General features: G+C 50.5%; 1 protein-coding gene across 10 annotated transcripts in view; it reads right to left on the bottom strand.

The window, feature by feature from the left end:
- Positions 1-13732, bottom strand: part of RIPOR3 (RIPOR family member 3) — a 105191-nt gene that overhangs the window by 52002 nt on the left and 39457 nt on the right. For 3 of the 10 annotated variants that reach the window (XM_077951987.1, XM_077951988.1, XM_077951986.1), the window contains one exon: positions 5989-6130. The exons of the other annotated variants lie outside the window; for them this stretch is intronic. The gene's annotated coding sequence lies outside the window, so the exon portion shown is untranslated. The remainder of the gene's footprint in view (positions 1-5988; positions 6131-13732) is intronic. 10 annotated transcript variants of the gene reach the window in all.

Genomic DNA, 13732 nt, shown 5'->3' on the forward strand with positions numbered 1-13732 from the left:
GATATATTTTATAGAGATGGGTCTTGCTATGTCGCCCAGGCTGGTCTCAAACTCCTGGCCTCAAGCGATCCACATGGTGTGAGCCACCATGCCCGGCCTGCTTGTTTTTAAAGAGTGTATTTAAATGAAAAGAGGCAAATTTAAAGGACCCTTGGTTTAAATAGAGCAGGTTGGAACCACCCTCACGGCAGCCCATGGTCCTGGCTCTGCCATCCTCCAGAACCACCTGGAGCCAGGCGGGGACACCCAGGTGTCTCTGTGCAGAGGACAGCGGCCTGATGGACAGACAGACGATGAGTGCCCTGATTTCTGATTTAGGAGAAGAACAAGCAACTCCTTGGGAAGGCCCAGTGTCCCCTGCTGTCCACTGTCCCAGGACTGCAGGCAAAGGGACGCCTCCTGCCCGCAGACCAGTCAACAGCAGGCACGGGAGTGAGGACCGGCGTCCAGGGAGGCCGCTTCCCTCTGTCTGTCAGTCTGCAGCCCTGGGTCCCAGCCCACTCCACTGGCGTTTCCCCAGATAAAGATGACTCATGAATTTCTGTGAATTATCCAGAGGGTGTTTTAATTCAAATGGCCCCATCACTGCCCCATCACCACTCCCACCAGCCATGTTAGGGGTCAGGCAGGGGTCACCTTGAAGACAAAGTCTCTCTTTGGGAGAGAAGCCTCTTGAGGCCACTGTGGGGGTGGCTGTGTATCGGGGCGCCAGGTGGGAAGGCAGCTGGGGCCTGCCCAGGCTGGGGAAGAGAGCATGGGGCGTAGGGGGTGAAGGAAGATAAAGATGGGGCCGTGGGAGGGTCGTGGGAGGGTTGTGGGAGGGAGTGGGGGAAGCTGGGCCTCCAAGAAGCACAGGCTGACTTGGGGATCCCATCTCAAATGCACCCCACCCTGGTCTCCAGCTGTAGGAGCAGTGATAAGGATGAGGACAGGCAGGAGGGACTGAGATGAGGTGAGAGCAATTGGGGACTGCAGACAGACCCCTGACACTGAGGGAGTGAGGTGACCTGGTCGCTGTTCCAGGCCCAGCAACTTTGTTTGACTATCAAAAACCGGAAACAGGCTGAGTGTGGTGGCTCATGCCTGTAATCCCAGCACTTTGAGAGGCCGAGGTGGATGGATAACTTGAGGTCAGGAGTTTGAGACCAGCCTGGTCAACATGTTGAAACCGGATCTCTACTAAAAACACAGAAATTAGCCAGGCGTGGTGGCGCATGCCTGTAATCTCAGCTACTCGGGAAGCTGAGACAGGAGAATTGCTTGAACCCAGGAGGCAGAGGTTGCGGTGAGCCAAGATCGTACCACTGCACTCCAGCCTGGGTGACAGAGCGAGACTCCAACACACACACACAAACAAATCCTGAAAACAGCAATAATGCCAGTGGTACCCAACACGGCCACAGGACTTGTGCAGTGCCAGGCATTGCTCAAAGAATTCACTCACTGAATTCCTGGTACCCAGGAAGTCTGGCCTCGAGCCTGTGCTCTGCCCCCACTGAACAGACCCCCTCTTTCTAAATCCTGGACACTGGGCTGGACACACAGCCTGTCACTCACCCCCACAGCTCCCCTGGTGTGGGGCACTGTTACCATTGTATAGACAAGGAGACTGAGGCTCATCGAGATGGAGCCACCTGAAGTGGCAAGTTGGTAGCATTGTGCCTCCAATGACTCACCTAAAATGCCTGCATAAAAAGCCAGGTGCACACTTTGGGAGGCCGAGACGGGCGGATCACGAGGTCAGGAGATCGAGACCATCCTGGGTAACACAGTGAAACCCCGTCTCTACTAAAAATACAAAAACTTAGCCGGGCGAGGTGGCAGGCGCCTGTAGTCCCAGCTACTCGGGAGGCTGAGGCAGGAGAATGGCGTGAACCCGGGAGGCGGAGCTTGCAGTGAGCTGAGATCCGGCCACTGCACTCCAGCCTGGGTGACAGAGCGAGACTCCGTCTCAAAAAAAAAAAAAAGCCAGGTGCAGTGGCACTCACCTGTAGTCCCAGCTACCTGGGAGGCTGAGCCCAGGAATTTGAGGCCAGTTTGGGCAACACAGTGAGCCAAAAATAAATAAATACAACACAGGTAAAGTGCTTGTGTATAGGCAGTGTGGTGCAGGTGGGTGTATGCCTGACCTGGGGCCCATGAGTGACGAAGGGATATGCAGTGTGAGGCTCTCCAATCAGAAGCCCTCGCTCTGGAATTGGTTATGGGAGGGTCCCTGGACCTTGGCATGTAATGCTTTGCTGTGGAGGCTGTCCTGTGTGTTCAGCAGTGTCCCCACACCAGGAGCACAGCCCGTGACAGCCTGGCACATCTCCAGACACTGTCACACGTCCCTGGGCTAAAGGCATCTCTTTGGATCTGGGCTGGAGCATTCATTGACCCATATGGTGGCTTAGGCATAATTTTCCATGGGCAAGATGAGTAGTATTGAAGACACTGTGGTATTTGGTTGGCTACAGTATTGCACAGGCACCTTCCCCTCACACGAACAGGTGTGGGACTCTGGCATAACACAGCCTGACACCTACGGAGGGGGCCTGGATCTGCAGCTCCCACAGGGCCTCTGCCACTCCAGCCGTGACACACACACATGCTGTCACCAGCCTAGGATGTGGACAAAGCCTGTAGGTCTGAGACCAAGGACATGAGCTTGGAGGAGCTGGCTGGATTCCTCAGACCTTTGGGGCCCCTTTGCCAGAGCAGAGCCGAGACCTGCCTGAGACCTGCCTTCATTGCAACCCTGGCCTTGCGGCACGGCTGCCCGGGAGGAGAGACCGGGGGAAGGGCTATCTCCCCTTTCCATCCGAAAATAAACAAACGAAAAATGCCTGAGTGTGATGAACACACGCACTGGTCAGGCTCAGCTCCACGTGGGGAGGGTGTAGATTCAAACCCAGGTGGGTTGAACTCCGAAGCGCACCTCGGCCAACCACTGGTCACTGGAGTGAACTGCCCCCAACCCTCTGTCATCTCAGGGACAAAACCCTGCTCCCCTCCACAGGGCTGGACGGCAGAGCAGCTTCCCTCTACAAAACAGTCAAAAAAACAAAGACAGACTTCCAGGCCTGCCGCTGCCTGGGAGAACCCTGAGGTTCCTTTTTGGAGTGACCTCTCCATAAGACGCACAGGCCATGCATGGGCCCACGAACATGTGAATTACTTCTAGGATCAGAAGACAAAAAATGATTCTTTAGGTCAAAGAAAATGTGTTATTATATAATAGTAATGTATTCATTGTTACACCAAGTTGTAATATGCACTTCTCCTTTTTTTTTTTTTTTTTTTTTTGAGTCAGAGTTTTGCTCTTGTTGCCCAGGCTGGAGTGCAGTGGCGCGATCTCGGCTCACTGCAACCTCTGCCTCCTGGGTTAAAGCGATTTTCCTGCCTCAACCTCCTGAGTAGCTGGGATTACAGGCATGCACCACCATGCTTGGCTAATTTTTTGTATTTTTAGTAGAGACGGAGTTTCTTCATGTTCGTCAGGCTGGTCTTAAACTCCTGACCTCAGGTGATCTGCCTGCCTTGGCCTCCCAAAGTGCTGGGATTACAGATATGAGCCACCGCCCCCAGCTCACTTCTCCGGTTTTTTTTTTGTGAGAGACAGGGTCTCACTCTATCATCCAGACTGGAGTGCAGTGGTGGGGTCACAGCTCACTGCAGTCTTGACCTCCTGGGTTCAAGCCATCCTGAGTAGCTGGGACTACAGGTTCGTGACTGCACCCGGCTAATTTGGTTTTAATTAGTTTAGAGACAGGGTCTCTCTATGTGGCCCAGGCCGGGGTGCAGTGGTGTGATCATAGCTCACTGCAGCCTCCAGCTCTGGGCTGAAGCGGTCCTCCCACCTCAGCCTCGTGAGTAGCAGGGACTACAGGCGTGAGCCACCACACCCGGCCCTATTTCTTATTGGAAGGGCCCCTGCAGGCCAAGATGCTCGGTGCCCAGGGAAGTAGGAGAGCATGACCCTGCCCTTGACCCCTCCCAGCCCTCCTGGGAATCTGTCTCCAGCCACCTCCAGGCCACAGGCTCCCTCCCCTTCTCTTCCCCACCCAGGAGCTGTGGTACACAGATCAGCTTAGCGTTTCCCACGCTAAACAACTGAAACTGAGGGTTTTATCTCCCACTCTCCTTGCTCCCAGTTCAGCATGGCCACTGGCCTGGCCGAGACAGAGCCACTGGAAGTGCCCGGCCGGACCTCATGCTTGACCTTCAGCATCTTACTTAACCCTCGCAATGCAGGGCGGTGGCCTCCACTGGGTCCTGCTCAGCCACTACTCCTAGAAACGGTCTGGGGGGTGAGGGTGGGGCCCCCTGGAGAGCCCGTGGACGTGTGTTTGTGCCATCGCAGTAGTACACCCACCCCCTTCTGCTTCCGCAGAGCCTGGCCGGCTCCTCCCCATTCCAAGGAGAGGCTCCTCCTGCTCCCACTTCCCTCCTTTACATTCGGCTACTACTCTTAGGGGTGGGCCTTTGTTTACTTTGCATTTTCCTGATTCCTAATGAGACTAAGTATATTTCCTTAGGTTTACCGGCTTCCCAATCTCCTCTTCTGGGAATTACCAGTTCCTATTCCTTTGTCCAGTTATCTGCCTTCTTCTTCTTGATTCCTGGGAGCGGCTGATAAATCCCAGATGACCATCCTTTCTCAGTTTTCTCCCAGCCCCTCACCTTTTAATCTTATATTGTTCTGTGTGTGTGTGAGTGAGAGAGAGAGAGAAAGGGGCGGGGGAGAGAGAGAGAGTGAGTGAGAGAGAGACACAAGCTTCAAATACTTATGTGGCCAAATCTGTCACGGGTTTTCCTTCTGTGTTTTAGAGTTTGGAAACTGCTTTCTCAGTCTCTAAGATTAAGTTGCTAATCTGTTAACCACTGGTATCTAATTCCCTGGGGGAGAAGCTTGTCTTCCCAGCCAGGCTGCAAAGTCCCCCAGGGCATGGCTCCATCTCCGCCTGAGGAAGGCCTTGGTCAAGATATTCCACTGCTCCTCAGAAACACCCTGAATTTGTCCCCTCCTTCCCACCTCCACCCCTACTCACCAGGACTAATCCCTGCCTCCCCCTTACCCTGTGCCCCACATGAATACCACAGTGATTAAAAAAAAAAAAAAAAAAAATCCATCAGAGGCCAGGCTCGGTGGCTCATGCCTGTAATCCCAGCACTTTGGGAGGCCAAAGTGGGCAGATCACCTGAGGTCAGGAGTTTGAGACCAGCCTGACCAACATGGAGAAATCCCATCTCTACTAAAAATGCAAAATTAGCCAGCCGTGGTGGCACATGCCTGTAATCCCAGCTACTCAGGAGGCTGAGGCAGGAGAATCGCTTGAACCTGGGAGGCGGAAGTTGTGGTGAGCCGAGACTGTGCCATTGCACTCTAGACTGGGCAACAAGAGCGAAACTCCGTCTCAAAAAAAAAAAAACCCAAAAAGAAAAGTAAAATGTCCATCAGCTCTGGATGCAGCGGCTCAAGCCTGTAATCTCAGCATTTTTTTTTTTTTTTTTTTTTTTTTTTTTGAGATGGAGTCTCGCTCTGTCCGCCAGGCAGAAGTGCAGTGGCCGGATCTTGGCTCACTGCAACGTTTGCCTCCAGGCTCAAGTGATTCTCTCACCTCAGCCTCCTGAGTAGCTGGGACTACAAGTGCGCACCACTACACCTGGCTAATTTTTGTATTTTTTTTTTTTAGTAGAGTTGGGGTTTCACCATCTTGGTCAGGCTGGTCTAAAACTCCTGACCTCAAGTGATCCTCCCGCCGTGGCCTCCCAAAGTGCGGGGATTACATCCGTGAGCCACCATGTCTGGCCAAATCCCACCACTTTGGGAGGCCGAGGTGGGAAGACCGCTTAAAGCCAGGAGTTTGAGACCAGCCTGGGCAACATAGAGAGAAGTAAAAAAAAAATTGGGCACATATTCTCAGGAGCCCCTGAGGCTATGTCCTGGGCCATGGTCACTCATAAGTAAAATTTTTTAATTAAAACTAAATTTTTACAAATTACCTGGGCATGGTGGTACGTGCTTGTAGTCCCAGCTACTTGGGAGGCTAAGGCAGCAGGATTTCTTGAGCCCAGGAGTTCAAGGTTGCAGTGAGCTAGGATCGTGCCACTGCACTCCAGCCTGGGCAACAGAGTGAGACCACATCTGTAAAAAAAATTTTAAAATAAACAAAAAATTTAAAAGTCCATTAGTTTGTCACTATATTGCCCAGGCTGGTTTGGAACTCCTGGCTTCATGTAATCCTCCCACTGCAGCCTCCCAAAGCGCTGGGATGACAGGCATGAGCCACTGCACCTGACCCCAACCAAAAATTCTTAAGGCACATTTTTGACACTAAAAACATAGTATTTTATAACGGCTAAAATAGATATATTAATTCTAGCCTTTTCTTGTGCACAGAAACAAATTACCACTTTAGTTGCTCAAGGAGAACATGCATACATGTTAAATGCATTAATTTGTTTAATATAAACATGTAATACTTTTTATGACCTGGATTGGTACATCTTTCTCTTCTTTTCTTCTTTTTTTTTTTTTTTTTTTTTTTTTTGGCAAGATCTGGCCCTATCATCAGGCTGGAGTGCAGTGGTACAATCTTGGCTCATTGCTACCTCTGCCTCCTGAGCTCAAGCAATCCTCCCACCTCAGTCTCCTGAGTAGCTGGGACTACAGGCATGTGCCACCATGCCCAGCTAATTTCTGTTTTGGTTTTTTTGTTTGCTTTTTTTTTCTTTCTTCTTTTTTTTTTTTTTTTTTTTTTGTAGAGATGGGGTGTCACCATGTTGCCCAGACTACTGTCAAACTCCTGGGCTCAAGCGATCCTCAACCTCAACCTCCCTAAGTGTTAGGATTCCAGGTGTGAGCCACGGCACCCAGCCACCCAGCCCTTTTTTTTTTTTTTTTTTTTGTTTTGAGACGAAGTTTCTCTCGTCACCCAGGCTGGAGCGCAGGGGCGCAATATCGGCTCATTGCAACCTCCACCTCCATGGTTCAAGCAATTCCCCTGCCTCAGCCTCCCGAGTAGCTAGGATTACAAGTACACGCCACCAAGCCCAGCTAATTTTTTTGTATTTTTAGTAGAGACAGGGTTTCACCATGTTGACCAGACTGGTCTCGAACTCCTGACCTCAGGCAATCCGCCTGCCTCAGCCTGCCAAAGTGCTGGGATTACGGGCATGAGCCACCGCGCCCTGCCCCTATTTCTTATTATAAAGTAGTTTACAAAAAAAATTCCAGCACACAGCTCCAGAGAGGCCTTGCTCTGTGGTGTCTAAGGATGGAACCCAGGCAGGGACGGCCAAAAGCTCGCTGCCCACTGCCCAGGAAGGCAAGAGCACCGTTGTGTCCCGTTCTACCCCTCAAAAAAAAAAAACCACAGTCAGATCTTATCATAGTCAGGACAAAGCCTGTTCGTAATCCATCCTGTGTCTGTGGATCCTCCACAGGCCTGTAAGGCAGCAGCGGGAGATGCGGCCTCTCCCACTCCACCCAACACGTAGCCAGGGTGAGGTGGGGCCAGGGGAAACGCTGACATTCCAAGGCATCTGAGTGGTAAGAGGTGAGCGGGTGAGGTGAATGGGGACTACGTTAGAAGGACTCTGTAGGTGGGTGAGATGCTAGGGCCATAGCCTAAGGGCACTGGGAACACTGTAGGCATGGGCAGTTCAAGCCCATCCCTGCTCCCTCCAGCTGCTGTCCATCCCTGCCACACCTGACCATTTGCCCAACCTAGATCCTTCCTGTCTTGCATTTCCTCAAGCATCCAGAGCCCAGGACTGCTGAGTCAGCCCTCTGGAATGCCCGCAACTCCCCACAGGCCAGCCGGCCTTGGGACTCCCGCACAGCCACGTGAGCCAGTGGAGCCGGGTCTGTTTGCTAGTGGAGGCTGTTAACAGCACGGGAAGTGGTCAAGGGTTCAACAAGAGATGAGCCATCTGGTCCTCCAGAGGTAAACAATTTACAAGAGACACATCAAGCCGGCATGCTGTTCTAGTTTTTCTTTTGACAGTGAAATATGCAGTTTCTTTTTCATCCTGGTGCCGATTGGAGAGGGAGACTGTCCCAGGCACTCTGACCCCAGCTGAAGTGCCTCCCTGGGGCAGGATCGTGTCTAGGTAGGGAGGCAGGAAAAGTCAGATTTTCTTTCACATCTTTGTTCCATTCCCAGGACTGAGCAACTTCATGTATTTATGTATTTATTTATAGACAGGGTCTCACTATGTCGCCCAGGCTGGAGTGCAGTGGTGCGGTCACAGCTCACTGCAACCTCAACTTCCTGGGCTCTAATGATCCTCCTGCCTCAGCCTCCTGAGTAGCTGGGACCATAGGTGTGCACCACCATGCCAGAAGATTTTTGTATTTTTGGTTAGAGATAGGGTTTTGCTGCGATGTTGCCCAGTCTGGTCTCAAACTCCTGAGCTCAAGTGATTCACCCTCCTGGGCCTCCTGAAGTGCTGGAATTACAGGTGGGAGCCACCATGTCTGACCTGGGACTAAGTGAATCAGATGGTTAAACCTACATCCTGAGGACAGTGGATTTCCTCCCAAAGGAACAGACTTATTTTCTAGAACCCAAAGCCCTGAATTTCAAGAACCTTCAGCTTTAAATCCATTTCCTGTTGGAAGCAGACCCCTCCTGGTCTTCCCAGGTATTGCAACCCTGCTCTACTAGCCACTATAAATGCCCACACAAAAGGAAGAGGGGCTCCATTCCTGATGCTCAGAGTGGAGTCAGTAGATTCTCAAGCATGTGAGATATGTATGTGGCCTAACAGCCTGAAATAAACAGCTTGTGCTGGGATTGTAATTCTAGAATTTCCAAAAGTGTTGCAAAACATTCCAGGCAGACACTAGAGTTTGTGTGCTACAAGTTGTTTATTAATTAATTTCTACTTTGCCAAACATTCTTACTTGGGTCTACTGGGAGATGATTTTGTTGGGAATGCATCTCCAATTTTGTAATGAAGATCACCAGGGAAAGAAGGCTTGCTTCACAGGGGCTCACATTACAGGAAATGTGGCTAGCATAGGTAGTTCCCATAAGGAAAAGGATAGTACTAAGTTTTGAGCTCATGTGAAAAAGAAAAGGGGACCGGGTGCAGTGACTCACGCCTGTAATCAACACTTTGGGAGGCTGAGGCAGGCAGATCACCTGAGGTCAGGAGTTTGAGACCAGCTTGGCCAACATGGCAAAACCCTGTCTCTACTAAAAATACAAAAATTAGCCGGGCATCGTGGTGGGCGCCTGTAATCCCAGCTACTTGGGAGGCTGAGGCAGGAGAATCACTTGAACTGGGGAGGCGGAGGTGAGATCACACCACTGTACTCCAGCCTGGGCGACAAGAGCAAAACTCCATCTCAAAAGGAAAAAAAGAAAAGTGACATCTAGGGACTAGGATTTTGGGACTCTTTACAGACATGCCAATAACCTGTGAGATACACAACCACACACTGACACAGAGGTGAGCAGAGGCCATGGAGTCAACACAAGTTCAAGTCTAGCCTTTGCCTCATTCTCACTATGTGATCTTGGACAAGTCACTTATCCTCTTTGAGCCTCCAGGTCCTCATCTATACATAGGAAGCCACTGCATTATCTTACAGTCACTTTCAATTGCGAGGACTTGCTCTTTTTCTCTTTATTAAAAGGAAAACACAAAATACAATGTATAGCTTATCTTACCACTTTGTGCTGCTAAGGTTAAAATCCAGGGTAGTGGCCGGGTACTGTGGCTCACACCTGTAATCCCAGCACTTTGGGAGGCTAAGGCGGGTGGATCACCTGAGGTCAGGAGTTTTAGACCAGTCTCACTAACATGGAGAAACCCCCATCTCTACTAAAAATATAAAAATTAGCTGGGCGTGGTGGTGGGCATCTGTAATCCCAGCTACTCTGGAGGCTGAGGCAGGAGAATTGCCTGAACCTGGAAGGCAGAGGTTACAGTGAGCTGAGATTATGCCACTGCACTCCAGCCTGGGTGACAATAGCAAAACTCCATCTCAATAAATAAATAAATAAATAAATAAATAAATAAATAAATAATTCAGAGTACTCTATGGTTTCCTGGGGCTGTTGTAAAAAAAAAAAAAAAAAAAAAAATGCTACAAACTGGGTGGCTTAAAACAAGGGAAACTTATTGTCTTCGAGTTCTGGAGGTTAGAAGTCTAAATCAAGGTGTTGGCAGGGCCATGCTCCCTCTAAAGCAGCGGTCCCCAACCTTTTTGGCACCAGGGACAAGTTTTGTGGAAGACAATTTTTCCACCGACCAGGGTGGGGGTTGGGTGGGTGGTTTTGGGGTGATTCAAGTGCATTACACTCATTGTGCCCTTTATTTCTACTACTACATTGTAATATATAATTAAATAATTATACAACTCACATTCCCTAATGTGGAATCAGTGGGAGCCTAAGCTTGTTTTCCTGCAACTAGACGTTCCCATCTGGGGGTGATGGGAGACAGTGATAGATGATCAGGCATTAGATTCTCATAAGGAGCATGCAGCCAAGATCCCTCGCATGCATAGCTCATAACAGGGTTTGTGCTCCTTTGAGAATCGAATGCCTCCACTGATCTGACAGGAGGTAATGCAAGCGATGGGGAGTGGTTCTAAATACAGATGAAGCTTCGCTCACCTGCCTGCTGCTAACCTCCTGCTCTGTGGCCCAGTTCCTAAGAGGCCATGGACGAGTACAAGTCCATGGCCCAGGGGCTGGGGACTCCTGCTCTAAAGGATCTAGGAAAGAATCCTTCCTTGCCTCTTCTGAGCTCCCCGTGATGGCCACCAATCCTTGACATTTCTGGTCTTGTAACTGCATGATGCCAGTCTCTGCTTCTGTTGTCCCATGGTACTTCCCAGTGTCTCTGTCTTCACAGGTCTTCCCTCTTCTTATAAGGATATGATGTTATTGAATCAGGGGCAGGGCACGGTGGCTCATGCCTATAATCCCAGCACTTTGGGAGGCCGAGGTGGGCAAATCACCTGAGGTTAGGAGTTGGAGACGAGCCTGGCCAACATGGCAAAACCCCGTCTCTACTAAAAATACAAAAATTAGCCAGGTGTGGTGGTGGGTGCCTGTAATCCCAGCTACTCAGGAGGCTGAAGCAGGAGAATCGCTCGAACCCAGGAGGTAGAGGTTGCAGTGGGCTGAGATCATGCCACTGCACTCCAGCCTGGCTACAGAGCAAGCCGACTGAAAAAAAAAAAAAAAAAAAATATATATATATATATATATATATATATATAGGCCCCCAGGAAGGATGCCTGGCACACTCAGAGGTGGGACAATGGTGACAGTCCTGACACTTTCCCCTCTGGAGAGCATGGACCCTTGGTCTTGGCCATACAGCCAAGCCTGGCCCAGCCTGCCTGTGCCCCCCACTCCCAGGGACTGGGCGCTTCCTGCCCAGGAGCTATCCTGATTCTGCAGCCCTTGGGCTTTATTGCTTTTCCTGCTTAATGAGGTGAGGTTGCTCGCCCACAGGCAATTCCTGTAAAAGCCATTTGGATGACCCAATGGGGTGAGTTTACAGGGAAGTGCTCCCCGAGGGCTAGGCTGGCTGGAAGCAGATACTTTGCCCCCTTCCAAAGATGGTAATGAGGTTTGAGGCTTCCAGTGGGGGCAGGGGATGCTCTGGGCGCCAAAAGCCCTGGCCTGGGGTCAAAAGATCTGGGCTCCAGGCCCAGCCAGGCTAGCTAGGCAGTCTCCTGTCTGAGCTGTACTCGCCCCATGGGTGAAATGGGGATACAGGCACATATGTTACAGCCTGCAGTCTGTGTGTAACAGAGAACCATAAGCCGGTGGGTGGGGGTTGGGGGTTATTTCTCATGGTTCTGGAGGCAAGGAGTTGGAGATCAGGATGACAGCATAGTCAGGTTCTGGTGAAGGCCCTCTTCCAGGTTGCAGACTATGGTCCTCTCATTTCATCCCCACTTGGAGGGAAGAGGCAAGAGAACACTCTGGAACCTCTGCTATAAGAGCACTAGTTGGCCGGGCATGGTGGCTCAAACCTGTAATCCCAGCACTTTGGGAGGCCGAGACGGGCGGATCACGAGGTCAGGAGATCGAGACCATCCTGGCTGAGACGGTGAAACCCCGTCTCTACTAAAAAATACAAAAAATTAGCCGGGCGAGGTGGCAGGCGCCTGTAGTCCCAGCTACTCGGGAGGCTGAGGCAGGAGAATGGCATAAACCCGGGAGGCGGAGCTTGCGGTGAGCTGAGATCCGGCCACTGCACTCCAGCCTGGGTGACAGAGCGAGACTCCATCTCAAAAAAAAAAAAAAGAAAAAAAGCACTAACCCCATTAATTCCATTCACGAGGCCTCCACCTTCGAGATCTATTCACCTCCCAAAGGCCCCACCTCCTAATCACAGTACATGGGGGTTTGGGTTCAACATAGGAATTTTTTTTTTTTTTTTTTTGAGATAGTGTCTCACACAGTGTTGCCAAGCTGCAGTGCAGTGGCACAATCTCTGCTCACTGCAACCTCTACATCCCGGGCTCAAACAATCCTCCCATCTCAGCCTCCTGAGTAGCTGGGACCACAGGCATGCACCACCACACCCGGCTAACTTTTTGTACTTTTAGTAGAGAAGAGATTTCACCAAGTTGCTCAGGTTGATCTTGAACTCATGGGCTTAAGCAATTTGCCCACTTTGGCCTCCCAAAGTGTTGGGATTACAGGTGTGAGCCACCATGTCCAACCTCAACATATGAATTTCAGAATGACCCATTCAGTCCATCACAGCCTCCTGCAGGATTACAGATGTAGAATGAGTCTGTAATCCACAAAGTTCTAAGCAAAAGAAAAGAAGTACTAATATCACTATTGCTATTGCTATTGTTATTATCAGCACCGAAGACCTTCCCCAGTCCCTGTGAGTGGCATATTAAGATGATCCCAAAGACACTCTACTTCTCTAAGCCCATAATATTCACAGGTTCCACCCCTTTGATTGTGGGCAGAACCTGGGAATATTATGATCTGACTGCCATGGTTACCGTATATGACAAAAGGGGGATTAGCCTGGGTGGGCCGGACCTAATTAGAGAGCCCTCAAATAGGACTGGCTTTTTTTTTTTTTTTTTTTTTGAGACTGACTCTCGCTCTGTGGCCTAGACTGGAGTGCAGTGGCATGATCTCGGCTCACTGCAACCTCCGCCTCCCGGGTTCAGGCGATTCTCCTGCCTCAGCCTCCTATAATACTGGCTCTTACTGGCCAAGGAGGTCCAAAGTATGAGAGGGATTCAGCGTGAGAGAGATTTTCCATTGCAGGCTTTGGAGATGAAGGTGGCCACATGGTGGGGAATACGGGAGGCCTCTAGAAGCTGAAAGGAGCCCCCCAGTGACAGCTAGCAAGGAAATGGGGACCTCAGTCCTATGGCCCCATGGAACTGAATGACCTTGGAAGAGGATTTGTCCCCAGATCCTCCAGACAAGAACTCAACCTGACCAACATCTTGCATTTCAGCCTTGTGATGAGCAGACTCTGGACCAACACAGCTGTGAGCTCATACACGGATATTGTTTTAAGCTGCTAGGTCTGGGATCATTTGTTACACAGCCATAGAAAACCAATACACCCTCTGTCAAGGAAGCCTGAAAATGGAAGGCTCCTACTCAATCTACCCTCCCAGTATAGTCTAGTGGTTAGAGACAAAGGCTCTGGAGTCAGACGGAACGATGCTCAAATCTTGGCAATTCCATCCACTGGCTGTGGAACGCTGTCCACACTCCCTTGCTCA

This window comes from Macaca mulatta, chromosome 10 (genome assembly GCF_049350105.2).
Source record: "Macaca mulatta isolate MMU2019108-1 chromosome 10, T2T-MMU8v2.0, whole genome shotgun sequence".
NCBI lineage: Eukaryota > Metazoa > Chordata > Mammalia > Primates > Cercopithecidae > Macaca > Macaca mulatta.